This window comes from Quercus suber, unplaced genomic scaffold, assembly GCF_002906115.3.
Source record: "Quercus suber isolate HL8 unplaced genomic scaffold, Cork oak 2.0 scaffold_80, whole genome shotgun sequence".
Lineage (NCBI taxonomy): Eukaryota > Viridiplantae > Streptophyta > Magnoliopsida > Fagales > Fagaceae > Quercus > Quercus suber.
In genome coordinates this window covers 535280-548162 of record NW_027069545.1, presented here as the reverse complement: position 1 = coordinate 548162, position 12883 = coordinate 535280, and positions in this window count along the sequence as shown.

Genomic DNA, 12883 nt, shown 5'->3' with positions numbered 1-12883 from the left:
GAAGCGGATTCATATAGGGTGAGCAAGTCCAACAAACAACGACCCTCCTCTAACTTGGCTTCGCAAAAGAGTAGGCAATCGTTGGTGAAGAGGAGGTGTGATATGCGTACCCCTCCATGACAAGAAAGCAAACCCTTCACATGATGATTTTCGGTGGCCTTTCGCATCAAAGACGAGAGGCCCTCGACGCATAATAAGAAAAGGTATGGTGACAACGGGTCACCTTGTTTGATGCCCCTCGAAGGATTAATATACCCACATGGTTCGCCATTAATGATGATTGAATATGAGGCAATACGCATTGTCGACATTGGAAGATTCACCCATTGCATCGGGAACCCTAGTCTCAACATGATTTTCTCAAGGAATTCCCACTCCACCCTATCGTAGGCTTTGCTAATATCAAGCTTGACAGCCATGTGCCCAACCTTCAAGAGGATGAGAGATCTAATACCTCATAAAAAGTGGAAAGTAATTGCATGCCCTATATATAGAGTGCCTTGCAATAAAAAGTGGAAAGTTAATATCAAACTTGACAGCCATGTGCCCAACCTTCAAGAGGATGAGAGATCTAATACCTCATAAAAAGTGGAAAGTAATTGCATGCCCTATATATAGAGTGCCTTGCAATAAAAAGTGGAAAGTAATTAAATTCTGTAAATGAAATGCTATAATATAGAGACCATTCACATCAAAGATGTAAAAAATGCTAAATCCTAATTTTAGTTCTCATCCTCTTAAAATATCATCCACATCAAGCATGTTATTCTTAAAATTTTTGATATCTTTGCTATAGTGGAATGTCATCTTCGACACTCTACTTTAGCAAGTTGCTAGAGTTTTTTATTTCTTTTTTCTTTTTCTCTCTCTCACTCTCTCTTGTGCTGCGCCTCTCTCCACTACTTTCACTCTCTTACTTGATTAAAATAAATAATATTTTAATGAAGTGGCCAAAAAAAAAAAAAAAAAAACTTTTGATGTTGGGTATATTATAAAATAAAGTGTTAAAATAAATAAGGTAGTGTTTTGAGATGCTAAATGTTATATTTTTTGTAAAAGGTATGGTGACAACGGGTCACCTTGTTTGATGCCCCTCGAAGGATTAATATACCCACATGGTTCGCCATTAATGATGATTGAATATGAGGCAATACGCATTGTCGACATTGGAAGATTCACCCATTGCATCGGGAACCCTAGTCTCAACATGATTTTCTCAAGGAATTCCCACTCCACCCTATCGTAGGCTTTGCTAATATCAAGCTTGACAGCCATGTGCCCAACCTTCAAGAGGATGAGAGATCTAATACCTCATAAAAAGTGGAAAGTAATTGCATGCCCTATATATAGAGTGCCTTGCAATAAAAAGTGGAAAGTTAATATCAAACTTGACAGCCATGTGCCCAACCTTCAAGAGGATGAGAGATCTAATACCTCATAAAAAGTGGAAAGTAATTGCATGCCCTATATATAGAGTGCCTTGCAATAAAAAGTGGAAAGTAATTAAATTCTGTAAATGAAATGCTATAATATAGAGACCATTCACATCAAAGATGTAAAAAATGCTAAATCCTAATTTTAGTTCTCATCCTCTTAAAATATCATCCACATCAAGCATGTTATTCTTAAAATTTTTGATATCTTTGCTATAGTGGAATGTCATCTTCGACACTCTACTTTAGCAAGTTGCTAGAGTTTTTTATTTCTTTTTTCTTTTTCTCTCTCTCACTCTCTCTTGTGCTGCGCCTCTCTCCACTACTTTCACTCTCTTACTTGATTAAAATAAATAATATTTTAATGAAGTGGCCAAAAAAAAAAAAAAAAAAACTTTTGATGTTGGGTATATTATAAAATAAAGTGTTAAAATAAATAAGGTAGTGTTTTGAGATGCTAAATGTTATATTTTTTGATATGTTTGATGAGAATGCTCTAATTTTTTGTATTATTTATGGGTCTCACTGCACTTTTTGGTACTATTTGTAAATCTCACTGTACTATTTCATTTTTTTTTTTTTTTAATTTATAGTATTTTCAACAAAAAAATTTTCAGTTTAAGTAAAATAAACTTATTTGAACAAATCCTAAGTTTTTAAAGATTTTACCTTGATTTTATGCTATTGTAATATTCATTGGAATCTTCCACCGCCTTTTTTGCAATGCGTGCTAGCATCAGAAAGGGGAATTACAAGATTATAGTGTCCTACAACTAAAAGTGGAAAGGATTTGAATTTTGTAAATGAAATGCTATAATATAGAATTATAATAATGAAAATTTCTGAGATTTATCCTTTCTTTCAGTTTCATGTTGTAATTTTTAATGGAATCTTTGATGGAAATAAGTATGTGGGCAACGGAAAATTAACGGATCTACTTCATTCTCAATCTATAACATGCACTATGTAAATTTCAGAATTAGAGTATAAGAGAGCGTACCTTGAAGCGGTGAATTTCAAAACAAAGATCGAAGCACTTAGGAATACTTTTAATTTTCACTCCAATTCCACTAACGCCCAAGAAGTGTAGACTCTCAATTGGTTACAAAAGGAGAATTAAATTGAGTGACTTTCACTCACATACACTCACTTACAATGATGTTTTTCCCACCATATAAATTCTGTACGTTTTTCTTTTTGTATCTAACCAATCATCTAATTGGGTTGGCCTTTTGGGTCTTTTCAATTGGGCTCAAGTGTGTGGGTGGGAGTGGGACCAAAAGGGACCAATAAGACACTAGCTCCAATAGGCCTTGGACTTTTTTTGTCAACTCTTGACAAGTCCAAAGTTACCATTAACTATATTTAATACCACTATATAAATATAGTTGCACTCTAGGCTTTATCTATAAATTATATCCCAAGACTTTATTGTACATGCAAACCCCTTCATAAAATATTCGTAGTAATACAAAGTCACAAATGTGAACTGTCACTTTGTAGATTACTACATTTTAATCCTTGAGTACCTGATTTAATTCTTTTAAGTTATTCATCATATATTTATGAAATCCAATTTCATAAATATATACTTTAGTAATTTCTTACCAAAGTAGTTAGACCTAACTCTCTGAATAACAAACCCATTAAACTTATCTCAAAGGAATATTTTATATCTCCATTAAGAGACTATGAATTCCATCGTGAGAATATATGTTCCATCAATACTAAATGTGGCTGCTCAACATACTGAGGTTTTGACCATTACTTTAGATCTCACTCCTGATATATCAAAGCAACCTACACTTTACGATCAAGTCCATTATTCTCTCAGGATTAAGAGTTTATGCAAATATCAGTCGTGAGATTTATTATTCATTTGATAGTCCTTAGGAGAATAATAAATCTTACAGCGGTCCAATTCAATATGTCTTAATTCTTAAAACATATCAACACATCAACTAGAAGTCTCCATTTCCATGATCAAGACAAATCATTGTAGTTGATATGTTATAGTCTTCACAGATGAAATGCCCAATTTCATCACTGACTACGAACTATAATTCTGAATTTACAAAGAACTTGTGACTTATATCTTCTGTGACTAAATCACATAAATCACATATTATGCATCTCATGGACTATGTGATAATGTCCGAATATTCATGTTACAATTATTTCAGACAATAATAATAACAAAACAACTATATTTAACACAATATTAAGTCATACATAATGTCATACACAATGTCATACTTCATATTATATATAACATCATACAATAGGATTTAAGGGCACTAATCCTAATAATCTTCACCTATCTTTTTGGCAATAAGTGATAGCATTGGAAAGGGCATTTTGGTGATTGTGGTTCTTCTTCCATAGACTCTCTTCTCTCTTTTATATATATATATATATACACAAACTAATATATTTATATTTAGTATATATTTATATTGACCGCAATCTTATGCCATTTGTTTTACATTGTAATGCATTCTTATGTTAGGATATATGCCCTTTAAATCTTATTGTATGATGTTATGTATTACATGATGTATGATATTATGTTTTGATTAATAAAATTGTTTTATTATTATCTAAAATAATAGTAATATGAATATTTGGACATTATTATATAGTCCATGAGATGCATAGTATGTGATTTAATCATAAAAGATATAAATCACAATTTCTTTATAAATTCAAAATTTTAGTTCATAGTCGGTGAAGAAATTGAGCATTTCATCTACGAAAATTATTATATATCAACGAAGATGAATTGTCTTGATCATGGAAGTGGAGACTTCTAGTTGATATGTTTTAAGTATTAAGACATATTGAATTGGACTGTTGTGAGATTTATTATTCTACTAATAACTGTTAAATGAATAACAAATCTTACAACTTTTATTTACATTAACTCTCAATCCTGAGAGAATAACGAATATGATCGCGAAGTGTAGGTTGCTTAATATATCAGGAGTGAGATCTAAAGTCATGATCAAAACCTCAATATGTTAGGCAGCCACATTTAATGTTGAAGGAACATATATTCTTAAGATGAAATTCATAATCTTTTAATGGAGATATAAAATATTTCATTGAGATAAATTTAATGGATTTGGTTATTCAGAATGTTAGGCCTAACTACTTTAGTAAGAAATTACTAAAGTATATATTTATGAAATTGGATTTTATAAATATATGATGAATAACCTAAATGATTAAACTGGGTACTCAAGGATTAAGATGTAGTAATCTTTAAAGTGGCAGTCAACATTAATGACTTTATATTACTACGAATATTTTAATGAAGGGGTTGAATGTGTAATAAAGTTTTGGAATATAATTTATTAATAAGGCCTGGAGTGCAATTATATTTATATTGTGATATTAAATATAATTAATGGTAATTTTGGACTTGTCAATAGTTGACAGAAAGACCCAAAACTCATTGGAACTAGTGTCTTATTTGTCCTTTTTGGTCACACTCCAAGCCACATACTAAAACCCAATTGGAATGGCCCAAAAGACTAGCCTAATTAGATAATTAGTTGGAGAGAAACATACAGAATTTGTAATGCATGAAAATGTATGAAAATGATGTGTATATGAGTGTAAGTCACTTTCTTATTCTCCTTTGAACACATACGTATAAACTGATTGAGATATCACACATCTTGGACATAAGTAGAATTGGAGTAAAGATTAAAAGTGTTTCAAAGTACTTCTAATTTTTGGTTTTGAATTTCACTGCACCAAAGTACGCTTTTTTGTTCTTAAATTCTGAAATTTAAATAGTACATGTTATCAATTGCGAATGAAGTAAATTCGTTAATTTTTCGCTGTGCATGTTTTGTATGCGATACAAACTATATTTTTCCAACATCTTGTATGCGATACAAACTATATTTTTCCAACATCTTATATATAGAATATTATGGCTTTATATATATATATATATTAGAGAATGTTATGGGTTTTGTTGTAGCATTAATATAAGTATTTTATCCCACTCAAAAAAAGAAAAAGAAAATATAAGTATTTTATTCAATTACAGATTTAGTACTAGTAAAATCAATTGGTAATATTTGACTATTAATTTTCTAATAAAGTAATGACTATTATTTCTTTAAAATCCATAAATGCCATTATAATAAATAAATTGGAGTAAAAAAAGAAAAAACTGTTCATCAAAAACACTTTTAAATGAAAACTTTGTAAATGATAACATTTAGTTACAAGTTTGGTTGTAGTTAATGACTACAATTCCTTTTTATTATAAATTTATAATGGCTACAATTTCACTCAATATCTTTTTATTATATGAGTATTTTGATAAATTTATTATTGGATTACATTGTCTTCTTATATCTTCTATATTTGCAAAATTTCTAAAAAAGCAAGGATCGATTATAGCAATGTTATCAAGCAAATGTTTAGATTTTAATTTTTTGTAATATGAAATTATGCAAAAAAATAAATTTTTGATTGAATGGTAAATAACATTTTATTGACACGAAATTTGACATGCGTGTTAAGAATATAAAAATCATGTAATTCAACAGTTAGATTTTCAAAATATGTAACCATGTTATTTTTCTTAGTGAGAATCTTGGACATAAGTAGAATTGGAGTAAAGATTAAAAGTGTTTCAAAGTACTTCTAATTTTTGGTTTTGAATTTCACTGCACCAAAGTACGCTTTTTTGTTCTTAAATTCTGAAATTTAAATAGTACATGTTATCAATTGCGAATGAAGTAAATTCGTTAATTTTTCGTTGTGCATGTTTTGTATGCGATACAAACTATATTTTTCCAACATCTTATATATAGAATATTATGGCTTTATATATATATATATTAGAGAATGTTATGGGTTTTGTTGTAGCATTAATATAAGTATTTTATCCCACTCAAAAAAAGAAAAAGAAAATATAAGTATTTTATTCAATTACCGATTTAGTACTAGTAAAATCAATTGGTAATATTTGACTATTAATTTTCTAATAAAGTAATGACTATTATTTCTTTAAAATCCATAAATGCCATTATAATAAATAAATTGGAGTAAAAAAAGAAAAAACTGTTCATCAAAAACACTTTTAAATGAAAACTTTGTAAATGATAAAATTTAGTTACAAATTTGGTTGTAGTTAATGACTACAATTCCTTTTTATTATAAATTTATAATGGCTACAATTTCACTCAATATCTTTTTATTATATGAGTATTTTGATAAATTTATTATTGGATTACATTGTCTTCTTATATCTTCTATATTTGCAAAATTTCTAAAAAAACAAGGATCGATTATAGCAATGTTATCAAGCAAATGTTTAGATTTCAATTTTTTGTAATATGAAATTATGCAAAAAAATAATTTTTTGATTAAATGGTAAATAACATTTTATTGACACGAAATTTGACATGCGTGTTAAGAATATAAAAATCATGTAATTCAACAGTTAGATTTTCAAAATATGTAACCATGTTATTTTTCTTAGTGAGAATTGTAGCCAAACTTTGTCCCTTTATAAAGTTTTTGAGATGCAAGCGAGGAAAGTAAAGATGAACTAAATTCAACGAAAGAGAGAGAGAATATAAAAATCATGTAATTCAACAGTTAGATTTTCAAAATATGTAACCATGTTATTTTTCTTAGTGAGAATTGTAGCCAAACTTTGTCCCTTTATAAAGTTTTTGAGATGCAAGCGAGGAAAGTAAAGATGAACTAAATTCAACGAAAGAGAGAGAGAATATAAAAGAGAGAGAGAGAGAGAGAGAGAGAGATTTTCTGTGAAATATATATATTATAGCTTGCATAAATATCAAGTGTGGGGCCTGAAAGTTTGATAGCCTCGGCCCATTTTACATCCGGCCCAAGGCCCATGCTGAGGAGGGAGAATCGCTTGAGGACGTTGTATAAAGGCCTGAGCTGTAAGGACCCCTGCCGAGGATGACCCTGTCCTCGGTGGACCGAGGCCAACACCAAGTGGGGGAACAAGCCTAGGACAGGTTGTCACTTTCACAATAAATGCGCTCACCTAACTCTCTGACCACACTAATGGAGATGTGACTCCTGGACAGGGCAACCTTGGCCACTACAAATCACATGATTACTGATAATGCAGCTAATGGGGATGGATGGTCAGAAGGGAAGCGCGTGGATGATTAACAGGTGGAAGAAAGAGATGGTGAGAAGAGGACTATATAAGGGGAACTAACAAAACAGTTAAGGGGGCCTCTGTCAGGATCCTTGGATCGATGCGGAGGAGAAACCTTGAGGAGTAACTTTGGCGTGCAGGCGTTCAACGGGTGTGAGTCCTGTTTTGGGCGTTGTCCGTTTGTTAGGGCCTAGTTCTTGAACCCACCCTCTAAAAATGTATTGTTTGGGCTTTTGGGATGATTTTCCTTTTGATTTACGAGGGCATTTCCAAATTGAGTCCTTACAATGGCGCCGTCTGTGGGAAGAATTAGGGCGTTAGCAGGCGCAACGGCTAATGATTCCCCCATTGGGGGCTTGCGCAAGGTTGGGTAGTTTTTCGTCACCACCGACGACACTGACCCCGACTCCAAAAAAAAAAAAGAAAAAGAAGAGAACGAAGTAAAAACCAACAATAATGCTTTTGCACAAGACATGATCGTTGCAGGAAAGTAAAAGAGTTCAGAGAATCGGAAAAGGAAACAAACATCGCAACGTTTTATTAATCGAAAAGTAAGTACAAGATACAAACAGAGGCTCAAACAGGTGTGTTTTAAAGCTAATTCTACAAACAGAGGCCCAGATGGGCCTATTTTAAAACTAACATTAGGGAAGGGGGCTGAGACAAGCTTGCCTTAAGGCTGCCAACAACCCCCGGGCCGGTGCAGATGGTGCCGATGAGAAGAGAGGAGCAGATGCATGGGCGCCTGACGACCCCTCCCCATGATGTTCCCTTGATTCTCTCCCAGCCCCACGGTGGTTAGCCGTTGGAGATGGTAACACCCGGGCACCGGACATGACGTAATCTTGCGAGCCTCCACCGATGGATAGGCTAGGCGCGAGTCGCTGCCGATTTGAAGGGCAGGCATGGGCGCACCCCGGAGAAGGGCGTTATGTACTTCAGGGACCTCCACCCTGACCGCCATGTACGACACCATCAAGATAATGCCCAAACTCTGCTGCGTCGGATGTCTGACGTGGGCTGCAGCCACAACGGCTCTAGGCCGAGGAAGGAGGACCTTTGGCCTGTGCGCCCTCACTCCCATCCAAGCCCCATCTCTCAAAACTCTTGACACAATCCTGACAGGGTTATTGAAGGGGCTCGGAGAGCTGAAGGGACATGTTTCCTATTTTGTTAGGGGTTCATGGAGTGTGGAAGAATGTTTCCCCCCAGAGAGCCTTATATAGAATATGGAGGTTGGTGGGAATTGATCCACACAGAATTCGAAAAAAGGGTTATCAGCAGCATTAATCCTGACCAAATTCCAAGAAGGCAGTAGACTGCTGGATCTGCCTCAATCCACGAGGATATTAACGAGGGCGTGTCACACGCATCGAAATGTCAGGCGTGGAACACGAACAGTTAGGGGACGCCTTATAATTGAGGAAGGCAGAAGCTTGAACTAAAGGCGGGGTTACTGCCAGGCGTAAGGCTAGAAGACCGAACCACCCCTGCCTGGGTCACTGCAGGGTCAAGGATCTGGCCGAGGATGGCCCACTTCCAGCGAAGCAGGGCCGAGGCCGTCATCATGCCAAAAATAAGATTCCAAGCACCGAGGACAAACTCCTACATCCCATATAGAAGTGTTGGACAGAATCAAGGCCTTGCATGGTCCTCGGACTCAAGCCTATGGGAAAAATAAACCACTCAAATATACTTGAGTATTAGACTGAACCAAGGTATTACATAGTCCAAGGACTCAAACCTATAGGGAAACTAGCTACATACAGAAGAATAGAAGTGTTGGACTGAACCAAGGCCTTGCATGGTCCTCGGACTCAAGCCAATGAGAAAACTAACCACTCAATATACCAACGTACTAGATTGAACCAAGGTATTGCATGGTCTAAGGACTCAAACCAATGGGGAAACAAACTACTTACAGAAGAACAGAAGTGTTGGACTGAACCAAGGCCTTGCATGGTGTTCGGATTCAAGCTTATGGGAAAACTAACCACTCAAATATACCTGGGTACGAGACTGAACCAAGGTATTGCATGGTCCAAGGACTCAAACCTAGGGGAAACAAGCTCCTTATAGAAGAATAAAAGTGTTGGACTGAACCAAGGCCTTGCATGGTGTTCGGACTCAAGCTTATGGGAAAACTAACCACTCAAATATACCTGGGTACTAGACTGAACCAAAGTATTGCATGGTCCAAGGACTCAAACCTATGGGGAAACTAGCTACTTACAGAAGAACAGCAGTGTTGGACTGAACCAAGGCCTCGCATGGTTCTCGGACACAAGCCTACAGGAAACTAACCACTTAAATATACCTGGGTACTAGACTGAACCAAGGTATTGCACGGTCTAAGGACTCAAACCTATGGGGAAACTAGAGACTTACAGAAGAACAGAAGTTTTGGACTGAACCAAGGCCTTGCATGGTCCTCGGACTTAAGCCTACGAAAAATCTAACCACTCAAATATACTTGGGTACTAGACTGAACAAAGGTATTGTATGGTCCAAGGACTCAAACCCATGGGAAAATTAGCTACTTACAGAAGAACAGAAGTGTTGGATTGAACCAAGGCCTTGCTTAGTCTGCGGACTCAAGTCTATGGGAAAAATAACTACCTAAATATACCTGGGTATTGACTGAACCAAGGTATTGCATGTCCAAGGACTCAAACCTATGGGAAACCTAGCAACTTATAGAAGAACAGAAGTGTTGGACTGAACCAAGGCCTTGCATGGTTGTCGGACTCGAGCATATGGGAAAACTAACCACTCAAATATACTTGGGTACTAGACCGAACCAAGGTATCGCATGGTCCAACGACTCAAACCTATAGGAAAACTAGTTACTTATAGAAGAACAGAAGTGTTGGACTGAACCAAGGCCTTATATGCTCCTCGGACTCAAGCCTTTGGGAAAACTAACCACTCAAATATACCTGGGTACAAGACTGAACCAAGGTATTGCATGGTCCAAGGACTCAAACCTATGGGACAACTAGCTACTTACAGAAGAACAGAAGTGTTGGACTGAACCAAGGCCTTGCATGGTGTTCGGACTCAAGCTTATGGGAAACTAACCACTCAAATATACCTGAGTATTAGACTGAACCAAGGTATTGCATGGTCCAAGGACTCAAACCTATGGGGAAACTAGCTACTTACAGAAGAATAGAAGTGTTGGACTGAACCAAGACCTTGCATGGTTCTCAGACTTAAGCCTACAGGAAAACTAACCATTCAAATATACCTGGGGACTAGAGTGAACCAAGGTATTTCATGGTCCAAGGACACAAACCTATGGGGAAAATCGTTACTTATAGAAGAACAGAAGTGTTGGACTGAACCAAGGGCTTGCATGGTCCTCGGACTCAAGCTTATGGGAAAAACTAACCACTCAAATATACCCAGGTACTAGACTGAACCACAATATTGCATGGTCCAGGGACTCAAACCAGTGGGGAAACTAGCTACTTACAGTAGAACAGAAGTGTTGGACTAAACTAAGGCCTTGCATGGTCCTCGGACTCAAGCCTATAGGAAAACAACCACTCAAATATATCCGGGTACTAGACTGAATCGAGATATTGCATGATCAAAGGACACAAATCTATGGGGAAACTAGCTACTTACAGAAGAACAGAAGTGTTGGACTGAACCAAGGCGTTGCGTGGTCCTCGAACCCAAGCATATGGGAAAACTAACCACTCAAACATACTTGGGTACTAGACTGAACCAAGGTATTGCATGGTCCAAGGAGTCAAACCTATGGGAAAACTAGCTACCTACAGAAGAACAGAAGTGTTGGACTGAACCAAGGCCTTGCATGGTTATCGGACTCAAGCTTTTGGGAAAACTAACCACAGAAATATATCGGGGTACTAGACTGAACCAAGGTATTGCATGGTTCAAGACTCAAAGATATAGTGAAATTAGCTACTTACAGAAGAACAGAAGTGTTGGATTGAACCAAGGCCTTGCATGGTCCTAAAACTAAACTCAATGGGAAAACTAACCAATCAAAATATACCTGGTACTAAACTGAACCAAGGAATTGCATGGTCCAAGGACTAAAGCTTATGGGGAAACTAGCAACATACAGAAGAACAGAAGTGTTGGACTGAACCAAGGCCTTGGGTGGTCCTCGGACTCAAGCCTATGGGAAAACTAATCACTCAAATGTACCTAGGTACTAGACTGAACCAAGGTATTGGATGGTCCAAGAACTCAAGCGTATGGGGAAATTAGCTACTTACAGAAGAATAGAAGTGTTGCACTGAACCAAGGCCTTGCAAGGTCTTCGGACTCAAGCCTATGGGAAAACTAACCACTCAATATACCTGGGTACTAAACTGAAACAAGGTATTGCATGGTCAAGGAATAAAACATAGGTGAAACTAGCTACTTACAGAAGAACAGAAGTGTTGGACTGTACCAAGGCCTTGCATGGTCCTCGGACTTAAGTCTATGGGAAATCTAACCACTGAAATATACCTGGGTACCAGACTGAACCAAGGTATTGCATGGTCCAAGGACTCAAACCTATAGAGAAACTAGCTACTTACAGAAGAACAGAAGTGTTGGACTGAGCAAAGGCCTTGCATGGTCCTCGGACTCAAGCCTATGAGAAAACTAACCACTCAAATATACCAGGGTATTAGACTGAACCAAGGTATTGCATGGTCCAATGGCTCAAACCTAGGGGAAAACCAGCTACTTACAGAAGAACAGAAGTGTTGGACTGAACCAAGGCCTTACATGGTCCTCGGACTCAAACCTATGGGAAAACTAACCACTCAAATATACCTGGGTACTAGACTGAACCAAAGTATTGCATGGTCCAAGGACGCAAACCTATGGGGAAACTAGCTACTTACAGAAGAACAGAAGTGTTGGACTGAACCAAGGCCTTGCATGGTTCTCGGACACAAGCCTACAGGAAACTAACCACTTAAATATACCTGGTACTAGACTGAACCAAGGTATTGCACGGTCTAAGGACTCAAACCTATGGGGAAACTAGAGACTTACAGAAGAACAGAAGTTTTGGACTGAACCAAGGCCCTGCATGGTCCTCGGACTTAAGTCTACGAAAAATCTAACCACTCAAATATACTTGGTACTAGACTGAACAAAGGTATTGTATGGTCCAAGGACTCAAACCATGGGAAAATTAGCTACTTACAGAAGAACAGAAGTGTTGGATTGAACCAAGGCCTTGCATAGTCTGCGGACTCAAGTCTATGGGAAAAATACTACCTAAATATACCTGGGTATTGAC